The sequence below is a fragment of the Triticum aestivum genome, chromosome 3B (assembly GCF_018294505.1).
Source record: "Triticum aestivum cultivar Chinese Spring chromosome 3B, IWGSC CS RefSeq v2.1, whole genome shotgun sequence".
NCBI classification, from domain to species: Eukaryota; Viridiplantae; Streptophyta; class Magnoliopsida; order Poales; family Poaceae; genus Triticum; species Triticum aestivum.
Window position 1 is genome coordinate 11481185 of NC_057801.1, and position 13151 is coordinate 11494335.

The 13151-nt window shown below is 49.5% G+C and overlaps 2 pseudogenes; both read left to right on the forward strand.

Moving 5' to 3' along the window:
• The first annotated feature begins 535 nt into the window (after nucleotides 1-535).
• On the forward strand, nucleotides 536-3000 carry LOC123064309 (L-type lectin-domain containing receptor kinase IX.1-like; annotated as a pseudogene).
• Nucleotides 3001-5698: 2698 nt separating this feature from the next.
• LOC123067138 (uncharacterized) overlaps nucleotides 5699-13151 on the forward strand; it is a 43778-nt pseudogene continuing 36325 nt past the window's right edge.

The following is a 13151-nucleotide window of genomic DNA, read 5'->3' on the forward strand; positions in this document are numbered from 1 at the left end:
AACTTCATGAACGAAGGACACCTTCAAGCGACGTACTACTTCGCGCCTGCCGCGTCTTCTCCGACACATCATCGCAAGGTCTACGTCAACGTGATTTTCATGACCATCACCATCGACGCACCGTCGCCGCTGCCTCGTCAAGTGTGCTAGTTAAATATTAGGATAGATGGAGATAGATTTCGTTTAAACCATCAATGACTTGCCTTGTACTCTAATCTCCTTTCCATGTTGTATATATTTACGAGGATCAAATGAACATAACAACAAAATAAATAAATAAATAAATATCCATCCCATAATTTCCACAGAATGAATTCAACAGACTAGCATAGAAATTCTAAATCCAAAGCCAGGAGACATATCACAGTGATCCTCCGTGTGGTGGCCCAAGCTGGCTGTACAGAGCTTCCACTAAAAAGCGAAAGCTGGCAAATCGATCCCTCTATATAGTAGGTACCAAATCCGTCTACGTAGGTATCGAGTGCACTCGCGCCCCTTGCCATACGTACGTCTCCCTACTCGCCAAGCAGCAACAATGGCTACTGCAATCATGAGCCCTCACCATCTTCTGTCTGTCTCCGTGTACATCATCACTTGCCTCTGCTACTCGGTGGCTCTAGCTACCGCGCTCTCCTTCAGCTTCAACTTCTCCAGCCCCGGCTCCGGCGACCTCTGTGACACGGAGCTCAGCTGCGAACGTGACGCATGCATGGGCCCTGGCGCCATCGAGCTAACAAGGAATGACATGGCAGCCAACGTCTTTAGCGTTGGCCGGGCATCGTACGCTCGCCCGGTGCCGCTCTGGGACGACGTCAGCGGCGAGGTGGCCAGCTTCTCCTCCAACTTCACGTTCCAGATCAAGCCCCAAAACAGATCACAAGACAATTTTGGTCTTTGTAACTCGAGCCTCACTAGCGACGCTAGTGCTGACGGTATATCTTTCTTCCTGGCGCACTACCCGTCGAGGCTCCTTCCCAACAGCGGGGGCGAAAATCTCGCTCTTTTCAATTTCAGCAATAACTTCAACGCCACCGGTGATGCGCGGTTAGTCGCGGTGGAGTTCGACACCTACCTCAACCCATGGGACCACAGCGACAACCACATGGGCATAGACGTCAACTCCCTCGACTCCAGGGCCTACACCAACGTGACCAAGCGACTGGTCTCATACAACGCCATCATGACCACCCAGATCAGCTACGACAAACGCACTGGCGTTCTGGTCGCCCTTCTCCAGATTGACGGCGACGGACCATGGTACAGCGTAAGCACGTCGGTGGACATGAAGAGGGAGCTACCCCAGCAAGTCTCAGTCGGCTTCGCGGCATCAACTGGTCTCTGCGCCGAGCTGCACCAGGTGATGTCTTGGTCGTTTAGCTCCACTCTAGATGATGCAAGGGTGCCTACCAATACCATTATGCGGCAACGTCGACTAGTGGTTGTGCTGCTGCCTTTATTGGCCGTTGCTTTTCTAGTGTTGGTCTGCGTTGTCACCGCCACTATAGTTCTCCGGCGACGGAAATGGAAGAGGCTAGCTGATTCCAATGATGAAGGACGCGAGAAAGCTGAGTTCGAGAGAGGGGTAGGACCTAGACGGTACCGCTACTGTGAGCTCGCGGCAGCCACAAATGACTTCGCGGAGCAGGGGAAGCTTGGGCAAGGGGCCTTCGGTTGCGTCTACCAGGGCAGCGGCCTTAGCGACCACGACAGCCCGGTGGCCATCAAGATGCTCTCCATGGAATCGTCGGCGCAGGGGAGGAAAGAGTTCGAGGCGGAGGTGAAGATTATAAGTCGGGTGAGGCACCGGAACCTTGTGCACTTGCTAGGCTGGTCCGACAGCCGCAATGGGAGCCTGCTCGTCTATGAGCTCGTGCCCAAAGGCAGCCTCTACCGACACATTTACAGCAAGAACCGTCTCCTCACTTGGCCAGAAAGGTACGTGACTATGCCTTATAAATTAATTAAAAATTTAAGTTTGTTCTAAATCGAACTTCTTTGAATCTGATCAAAGTCTATAGAAAAATATTCCAACATCTACGACATCATATTAGTTTTTAGTAGATACTTTATATTGCATTTCTATACTATATATGTTTGACGTTTTAGACCTCATCACATTTTTCTATAAACTTGGTTTGAATTCGGAAAAAAAACAGGAACTTCAGTTAACTTGGAATCACCAAATGATTATTACCCCCTTTTTGATCATTTCCATTATTATAAATTAATTTAAGCACTATAAGATTGAGCAAATCAATGCATAAATATGTATGATAGTAATTTATTAACCCGGCCTTGTTGACCGAACACACATACAGATACAAGATCATCCTTGGACTGGGATCTGCACTACGCTATCTCCACACAGAGTGTGACCAATGTGTGTTGCATGGTGACATAAAACCCGAAAACATACTCCTCGACTCATCTTGGAGCACCAAGCTAGCAGATTTCGGGCTAGCGAGGCTCGTGGATCATGGAGCCGGGCCACAAACGACGGAGAACATCAAGGGCACCCTATGGTACATGGACCTGGAGTTTATTCGCTCACACCATCCCATCCCCGAAGCGGACATCTACAGCTTCGGTGTCGTTCTGTTGGAGGTCGTGTCTGGCCAGCACCCAGGAATGGGGATGAAACTCCGGGTCAACGAGGACATCCCGCTGCTCATGTGGATCTGGGACCTGTACGAGAGGGGCACCATCATTAAAGCGGTGGATAAAAGGCTACATGGGGACAACCAGCTGCTCGACCACAATTGTAAGTGGCAGATGCATCATGCGCTGGTCGTCGGGCTCTGGTGCACGCACCCACGCCTAGAGGCGCGACCGTCCATTGTGCAGCTCATGTACTTCTTGCAGTCAAAGGACGTCACGCTGCCAGCCCTGTCGTGGCCATCCCCTGCCAACGTTACCACTGGATCACATGGGTATAACACCGCATCAACCTCATGGGCCAATGTTTGAAGCGACTTGTCTTGGGCTAGAAGTGGCAGATGACCAAATCTACTTTGCCGGAGACTAGTTGTTACGACTTAATTGAACAAATGTACGTCCTCCGTCCTTTGAAGAGTGTACTTCTAACTTTGTTGGAGGGTGAAACTATCACAAAGTTTGACCGACTTTGTGCAATAACATATCAATATTTGTGAAACCAAATAGATATATGATGAAAGTATATTTTATCCTGAATCTAATACTACAAATTTGATGGCATAAATTTCGGTGTATTGTTGTATAAATATGGTCAAACATACAAAATATTTGACTTCCCCACTTGGAGAGCTGGAAAGGTTCACGGGCTGGCCGAGGAGCAGGCCGACAACGAGCGAGAGATGGTCTGGGCATGCAAGGAGGAGCAGTGTGCCCGCCATGGCAGCGGACACCGGAGGAGGCTGCCTTCGCAGCATGGCAGAGCGTGTTCGCGTGGGCTGGGCCACCGCGCGCCTTCAGCGACCTCACCAGCGGCAGCGACGACGGCAAGGGCAAGGGTAAGGCCTAAGGAAGCGTGTATTTGTAAGGTCCTGTGAAGCCTTAGGTCTTCTTGAAAGGGAAAGAGAAAACATATTTTCCAACAATGGCCTTAAGGCTTTTCAAGAAAAATGGACACGACTTTGGTATTGGACTAGTGCTTATCAAGTCTATATACATTGACTTTGATGAGAATACCCCTGACACCGGCAATCTCCGGTGTAGTGTAGCTGATAGGTTGATCTCCATCCACCTACGCTCACGAGATGTAGCTATATATCCCGTTGTTCACCCACAAGTGATGTTCTGAACTGAATGTTTAAGAGAACGGATCCTAGAATTGTACTTACCAACGAAAGCTTGTTTCCGTTGTGCAATATTGTGTGTTTGTAACTTTAGAAACCAGAATGTTTAAGAGAACGGAATCTTAGAATTGTACCAACGTAATTAGCTCTAAATTTTGTTCCAAAAAGATGGAGACGTGACATGAGTAGCACAGTAAGTAGTACACGCTGATGCACACACTTTACGTACAAGTAGTATGTCACCTACGTGCACACCGGACCTTTGCCATCGCGCGCGTACACACAGCACACCAAAATCGACAAGAGAAGAAACCGCGACTTGACTTGATTAATGATTAGTTGACGCCAACATGAATCCACCGGTGATGATGGAGAATTCGAGGTGTTAATTAATTTTGTGCGTGATCGTCGGGGCCGGCTTTCTTGGCCGCCGGCGGGGGCGGCAGCTGATTGCCGTCGGAGTCGAAGGCGATGTGTCTGGAGAACTGGAGCAGCCGGCACTTGTCGCCCATGATGATGGCCTTCCTCCACACGGCCTCGTCGTCCTCCAGCCCCACAGCGGCGACCGCCTCCTTGTCGTCGTCGCTGCTGCCCGACGGAGACCGCCGGTTCATATTGTCGGCACTTGGCATTCACCCCGCTGCAGTCGATTTAGTTGTTGCCGAAGGCAACAGCCACGCTCAAACGGGAAGGATCGAACCTGGCCTGAATCGCATGCATTAAGGCGGGTCATAATGAAAGTATGATATACTAATATCATGCATATGATACTAATGTGTGATATTATATCCACAATGCATAGTATCATAAATTAGTATCGTAGGTGATCTAATTTATTGCCATGCATGACATATAGTAGCATAATATTTATTATGATACGGTATCTACTTATGTTACTATAACCCTCTCTCTCTTATTTAATTGTCTGTCTTATAAGCATGTTTGCGAGTTCCAAGTGCATGATAACGCCTACACATGTGGCATACTAGACATCCGCACACACACCGTGTGTGTCATGAGCAGGAGGCAGCCCACACGGGCTGTGTATAGGTAAACATTAGAATTGCCCACACGTGTCGTGTGTGATTAACTACTTGCCACATATGGTCAAACAATAGTTGCCATCTGTGTTTACCCAGTTGCCACGTGGGGTCCAACCATAGTTGCCATGTATGGTTAATTACAGTTACCATGTGTGTTTATCTGGTTGCCACATACGCGCAACTACAATTGTCGTCTAGCAACAAATCATAGTTGCCATGTGTATTTACTTAGTTGCCACGTACGCGTAACTGCAGTTGTCATCCAACAATGTACGAGTGTCGTGTGGGCGAAAAGCAGCCCACCCACACGCGCGTGGATTAGGTGGTGGTTGTGAGGGCAGAAATTAGTTCGCCCAAACAGCGCAGCTGGCAAACCGCGTGCTGCGGGGCGTGTGGGCGAACTCTCCGACGTCCACACACCAGCCCCGTCCTATGTGGCACATAAATTCTGTCTCAATGTGTCAAGATTCGTGCAAACTCGATTGAACGGTGATCCACGCGCGTGGACGAGTTGTAAAACTGCCACACGTGTGGGCGTTCGTATTTTACCCCACTATGGCCAGCCTAATCCGTTCTTAACACTTGCGCCAAAAGCTGACCTACGTGCACATGTGAGAACCGACGCAATATATGTCATCCCATAGTAACCACACAATTCAATATTCTAGCATAGGAATCCCAAATCCAATGCCAGGAGACGTATCACATTGGATCCTCCGTGTGGTGGCTCAAGCTGGCCGTCCGGAGCTTCCACTAAAACCAAAGCTGTTAAATCGATCCCTCTACATATATAGTAGGTACCAAATCCGTCTATGTAGATACCGATCGAGTGCACTCGCACCCCTTGCCATACGTCTCCCTACTCGCCAAGAAGCAACAATGGCTGCTGCAATCATGAGCCCTCACCATCTTCTCTCTGTCTCCGCGTACATCATCGTTTGCCTCTGCTACTTGCTCGGTCTGGCTACCGCGCTCTCCTTCAACTTCAACTTCTCCAGCCCCGGCTCCGGCGACCTCTGCGACATGGAGCTCAGCTGCGAACGTGACGCATGGATGGGTTCTGGCGCCATCGACCTAACGAGGAACTACATCGCAGCCAATGTCTTCAGTGTTGGCCGGGCATCGTACGCTCGCCCGGTGCCGCTCTGGGACGACGCCACTGGCGAGGCGGCCAGCTTCTCCTCCAACTTCACGTTCCAGATCAAGCCCCAAAACAGATCGGAAGACAATGTTGGTCTATGTAACTCGAGCCTCACCAGCGACTCTAGTGCTGACGGTATATCTTTCTTCCTGGTGCACTACCCGTCGAGGCTCCTTCCCAACAGCGGGGGCGAAAACCTTGCTCTTTTCAATTTCAGCAATCGCTTCAACGTCACCGGTGATGCGCGGTTAGTCGCGGTGGAGTTCGACACCTACCTCAACCCCTGGGACCACAGCGACAACCACATGGGCATAGACGTCAACTCCCTCAACTCCACGGCCTACACGAACGTGACCAAGCGCCTAGTCTCGAATGACGCCATCATGACCGCCCAAATCAGCTACGACAACCGCACCGGTCTTCTGGTCGCCCTTCTCCAGATCAACGGTGACGAGCCGCCATACAGCATAAGCACGTCGGTGGACATGAAGAGGGAGCTACCCCAGCAAGTCTCAGTCGGCTTCGCGGCATCAACTGGTCTCTGCGCCGCGCTGCACCGTGTGACGTCCTGGTCGTTTAGCTCCACTCTAGATTTTTTATAAAATGCATTTCTATACTATATAGTATGTTTGATGTTTTAGACCTCATCACATTTTTCTTTAAACTTGGCTTGACTTAGAAAAAGAATCTGGAACTTCAGTTAACTTGGAATCACGAAATGATTACCTCCTTTTAGATCATCCGCATTATTATAAATTAATTTAAGCATTAGTAGATTGAGCAAATCAACATGTAAATATGCATGGTGGTAATTTTATTAACACGGCCTTGTTAAACGAACACACATACAGATACAAGATCATCCTTGGCCTGGGATCTGCACTACGCTATCTCCACACAGAGTACGACCAATGTGTGTTGCATGGTGACATAAAACCCGAAAACATACTCCTCGACTCATCATGGAGCACCAAGCTGGCAGATTTTGGGCTGGCAAGGCTTGTGGATCATGGAGCCGGGCCACAGACGACGAAGATCATCAAGGGCACTCCATGGTACATAGACCCAGAGTTTATTCACACACACCATCCGACCCCAAAAGCGGACATCTACAGCTTCGGCGTCGTTCTGTTGGAGGTAGTGTCCGGCAAGCACCCAGGAATGGGGAAGAAAGAAAGGGTTAATGATGACATCCCACTGCTCAATTGGATCCGGGGCCTGTACGAGAAGGGTAGCATCCTTGAAGCGGTGGATGAAAGGCTACATGGGGACAACCAGCAGCTCGACCACAGCTGTAAGTGGCAGATGCATCATGCGTTGGTCATCGGGCTCTGGTGCACGCACCCACGTCTAGAGGCGCGACCGTCCATTGTGCAGCTCATGAACGTTTTGCAGTCAGAGGACGTCACGCTGCCGGCCCTGTCATGGCCATCCCCGGCCAGCGTTACCACTGGATCACATGCTCATAACACCGCATCAACCTCATCGTCCAATGCTTGAAGCGACGTGTCTTGGGCTAGCAGTGGCAGATGACCAAATCTACTTTGCCGGAGACTAGTTGTTACAACTTAATTGCACAAACGTACGTCTGAATAGTTTCTCAATATTGTCATGTACTTCTGATTCACTACTAATCGTGCACGTGCAATGCACGTCTTACTAGAATTTAGTATTTGCATTGTGGTTTATTATGCTACTGTTACCACTGCTATCACACTATTATACTATTATGCTACTGATCACTTTGCTGCAGATATTTAGCTCTCCGGGTGTGGTTGAATTGACAACTCAACCACTTATACTTACAAATATTCTTTGACTCTCCTTGTGTTGAAGCGATAAATTTGGGTGAAATACTACACTCGAAGACTGTTGTGATCCCCTATACTTGTGGGTTATCAAGCGGCAGCACACATCAAGGGAGGGAGAGACGAGAGGGAGATGCGATAGGCTTTCGAGAGGGCAAGAGGAAAGAGCGACAACCGGTTCCGCGTGATTCCTCCGATTTGGAGGTCTTAGCCTGTTTCGGATATTCGGCGAATATTCGCTAGGTGGGAATGACTTGGTTCCGGTTCCACCTATGAACCAAACGCAAGAACGAGGCTCTAGAGCAGGTCCGACCATGCCATTCCACCTCATGACTGGAACCAAACACATCCTTAATTACGAGGTAATTAACCTGGTCTAGCCGATAGAATTAACACATATACGGTGCATATAGATACAAAACTATCCTTGGACTCGGATCTGCATAACGCCATCTCCACACGGAGTGCGATTCATGTGTACTGCATGATAACATCAAACCCAACAACATACTCCTCGACTCATCAGGCGGCACCAAGCTTGCGGATTTTGGGTTGGCGAGGCTCGTGGATCGTGGAGCTGGGCCGTCGGGCCGCAGACGACGAAGATAGCCAAGGGCACTGAAAGGTACATACACGCGGAGTTTATTCGCTCACGCCGACGGAGTCCCGAAGCGAACGTCTACATCTTCGACATCGTTCTGTTGTACGTCGTGTCGGGCCAGCGCCCAGGGATTGGGCTGGAACACCAGGTTGGCGAAGTCATCCCACTGCTCATGTGGATCTGGGACATGTACGAGAATGGCACCATCCTGGAAGCGGTGGATGAAAGCTTATAGGGTAAGCGGCAGATGCACTGTGCACTGGTCGTCTCGTCGGGCTCTGGTGCTTGCACCCACGCCTGGGCGACATATCCTATTTAGCGCTTGAGGGATCCGTTACTATGCATTTTGCAAACGGGTGACTGAAGCCTTCCAAGCTAAGTCGGCTCCTTTAGTTATATTTGTTCTTCTCTTTTTCTTTCTTTACTTAAATTTCATGTTTTGTCAAAGATAAAATAATGACCTAATAAATTTTGAACATAATAGATCATGTTTTGTCAAAGCTGACCATGTGCACGACTCATGTCTGCATGATACACAAAACACGGCTCAATTTTGACACAATCAATCATGTCCATTCATAATTACCAGATTCAATCGCTAAGAGTTACAGAGAAAGAATCATTGTTAACAGCAAGCTCCGCCTGACGTTGTCTCGGCCTCAAGAAAACGTCTCGTTGCTTCCACAGCCATACCTCACGCCGACATTTTCTCACTCATAGAGCCTTCCTGGTTTGAAATGTTGGGAAGTCTGATGTCCGAGTTGCTGAACACTGAATTTTGTATCAACAATATAATAGTTGTATAGTAGCATTCTTCAGAACAAGAGGAAAGAGACTGAAACTTCTTGGTCTGCTCTATGGTGTAATGTGAAAGAGACCTACATGAGCCATAAAAGTCATGTCCATTATCTGCATGAACATATCTCTCTTATCATCTGCACTGGCAGTATCTTGGACATTCATTACCCCATCATCATCTGTCACCTACACAATCAAAACATAGCCATGAAAACTGTTTTGTATGGTTTAACATTACTTTCATATAACATTGATTACACAAATACCTTACTTATGGTGACCAACGACTGCGAATCCCCAGAATCAGGTGCATCTGATGATTCGTCGTTAAGGCTTGTCTCCGCGTCGGATTCACCGTAATAGTCGTATGCATCATGACATTCGGAAATGAACTGAAAAATACAACACAAATACATAATTACTTATCATATAATATTCCAGAATGAATTCAATTTGCATGCCAATAATTTTTTTCACTTACGTACCTGACTAATGTAATCTTCATTTGAGAGCGCCGAATTGTTTTCCTGACCATCATCATGCTCATCCATCTACAAATTTTCAACACCAAAATATAATGTTGTAGGATGGCACCAAAAAATTACAACATGGTAATGCCACTCACATTAAAATCTTCCCATTCGTTCCCATTCTCTGACTGATTTCCAAGATCTGAATTGTCATCATCTGACCAATCTTCTATCCAGTCTTTCATCAGTTCTCCAAACTCCATGTCTACCATCATATCAGTTAACTCCTCGTCCGCCATTTCCTACAACAAATGATGAAAACATTATCAATGATGAAATATCAACACATAGCTCACGATCACGGATGTTATGTAAACAACCCCAACCGAGGCCGTTCAGATCTGCCAAACCAAGTCAGGAAGATGGCCACGGCACCCGTCGTGATCACTTTCAATCGCGAGGAGCAGCACTACAAAACCTAGCTAGATCTGTGATTACCTCTGCCGCCGGATACCTAGGTTAGCCGCCACAACAAATAATGATAGTCCTGGTGGACACAGCCGACGGCAACCGACGTTACGTGAACCCTACACTGAAGAAACCCAGATCACGAGGAGCAGCACTACCAGAACAAGATCCACGATTGCATGCGCCGCCGGGTAGGTAGGTTACCCTCCCTGCTAGGCTAACCACTATCTCTGACGGCGGCAGTTCGTTCGATGTTGCCGCGAGCGAGACTAGAGGGGTGCAGGGGGATGCAGGATGCGGTACCTGTGAGCGCTGGAGATTCACGATGTTGCCGCGCCCGCTGTCCGACAAGATAGCCGCGCGACGCTGGAGATCTACCGCGTGAATTATGGAGCTGCGTGAATGCTCGCGAGATTGATGGAGCTGCGTGAATGATTGGATCCGGCAGGTCCTACGTGGTCATGGGGTCGTGTGATGTTTTTTTTCCAGACCAGGTCCTGTACGTATACGGTCCGGGCTATACAGGGCTTGGCAGGGCTAGACAGGGTTTGGATCTGGGCTACGGCTGGGCAGGAAAAAACAAACTCGCGGGGACAAAAATACCCCTCCGAAATTAGGTTAGGGGGGAGCACCGGAGCAGGCCTCGTGTTGCGTGATGAGTCGAGGAGTATGTTGCTGGGCATGATGTCGCCATGAAGCACACACTGATCCCACTCTGTGTGGAGATAGCGCAGTGCAGATCCCAGTCCAAGGATGATCTTGTATCTGTATGTGTGTCATTCAATAAGATCTGGTTGATTAACTACCATGCTCCATGCATATTTACCAATGTAGTAGTGATTAAATTGATTGAAAATAATGGTAGTAATCTTTACCTACTAATAAAGCGGCTATGGCATCTGGTTGTACGTCGTTGGCATATTTGCATAAAAGTCCTTCTGTTTCTGAGTATTCAACGCGCAGTCCTACTTTTAAGTGGATGTCTAACAAAACGCTTCGTTTTTACAAAAACGACCCCGCATTTGTTTCTATTCAACCCGCAGTTCTTTTTGGGGCAGAAACGCGTGCGCCCGAGCCAGGGAGCTCGGCTCCGCGCCACGCGCTCGCCTCGACCCCACCTTCCTCCGCCGCCTCGCCACGCCGGCCGGCCTCATCGGAGATCACCGCCGCCGCGACCAGGTCACGTGGCCGCCCCTGCCTTCTCCTACTCCCTCTCCTTCCTCCCTCCCTCTCACCATCTCTCTCCCCCTTTCATTGCAGCGCCACCATGGCCGCCCCGAGCTTCGCCGGCAGCCGCGCCGCCCGCCTCCGGCCACGACTCCGACGGGATCCGGCTGCCACTGCCCGGATCCGCATCCTCTGCTCCACCGCGCCCCGGATCCGGCCACCACCAAGCCTCCCGCATCGATCCGTCCGTCCGCCGGCCTCCCCCTGCTCGATCTAGGTGGACGGGCGAAGTTTCTGACTTGCCGGGGCGGCCATGGCAAGGAGGCAGCGCTGTGCTCAGGCGCCCGCATCAGGCGGCGGCAGCGAGGCGGGAGGCATGCGTGGAGATGAAGGAGGAAAACATGGAGAGTCGGCCAGAGCGAGGAGTTCTCCGGCGTCGAAGCCACGGACCACGGCGGTGCAAGCTTGCGAGGGGCGGCAGCCATGGTGGGGAGGCGTGGGGAGGCGGCGTTACGCTCGGGTGTCGCATTAGGCGGCATCAGCGAGTGGGATAGCGCACGGAGAGGAAGGAGGAGAAAATGAAGAGGCGTCCGGGAGCGAGGACCTCACCGGGGTCTAAGTCACTGCCGGGCAGGATGCACAGGCGCGCGAGGGGCACGGCACTCCTCTCCTGGTGCGTGCGTCCTTGCCGAGTTGGCAAAGTTTTTCTTGGACGGACAGGGACGGTCCCGTTGCTGCCTCGCCGCTGGGATTGAAGTAAGCCGGCCGACATACCAATGCATCGGGGCTCCATCGAAATGTCAGGCGACTCATACAAGGGATTAGGGAGGCAAAATATTACGCAACTTGGGAAGGTAGAAATCACGCGAGAGTTGCGCTCTTGGGGAGGGCAAGGATTGCTGAGCGCTTGATTTCTGGAAGGGGATTCGTGAGGGAATCACTGATTTGGATTTTCGGGAGGCAAAACAAGCAGCCTCGAGCATATTCCCCAAGGATTTGGCAGAGGAGGGGAAGCTCGGGCGAGGGGGCTTCGGCAACGTCTACTGGGGCGGCAGCCTCAGTGATCAAGACAGCCCGGTGGCCATCAAGATGTTGTCTGCGGAATCGTCTGCGCAGGGGAGGAAAGAGTTCGAGGCGGAGGTGAAGATCATAAGCCGGCTGAGGCATCGGAACCTTGTGCACTTGCTAGGATGGTCCGACAGCCGCAAAGGGCTCATGCTCGTCTATGAGCTTGTGCCGGAAGGCAGCCTCGACCAACACATTTACAGCACTAGTCGTCTGCTCACTTGGTCAGAGAGGTACATGACTACTCCCTCTCCTACAAATTAATTGAAATTTTAGGTTTGTTCTAAATCAAAGTCTATATAAAAGTGTTTGAACATGTACAACATCAAATTTGTTTTATTACTCTTTATGAAATGCATTTCCGTTCTATATATATATATATATATATATATATATATATATATATATATATATATATATATATTTGATGTTGTACATGTCGGCATATTTTTCTATAAACTTAGTTTGACTTAGAGGAAACCTAAGACTTCATGTAACTTGAAATGAATAAAACCACCATGAAATAACTCCCTCCTTTTTATCATTCCCATTATTTAAAATTGATCTAATCATTAGTAGATCGTCGATCGATAAATATGTATGATAATTGCTTAACTTGGTCTTGTTGAATGAACACAAATGCAGATACAAAATCATCCTTGGCCTGGGATCTGCACTACGCTATCTCCACACAAAGTGGGATCAGTGTGTGCTTCATGGCGACATCAAGCGGAGCAACATACTCCTCGACTCAGGACATGGCACCAAGCTGGTAGACTCGGGCTGGCCAGGCTCGTGGAGCATGGAGCTGAGG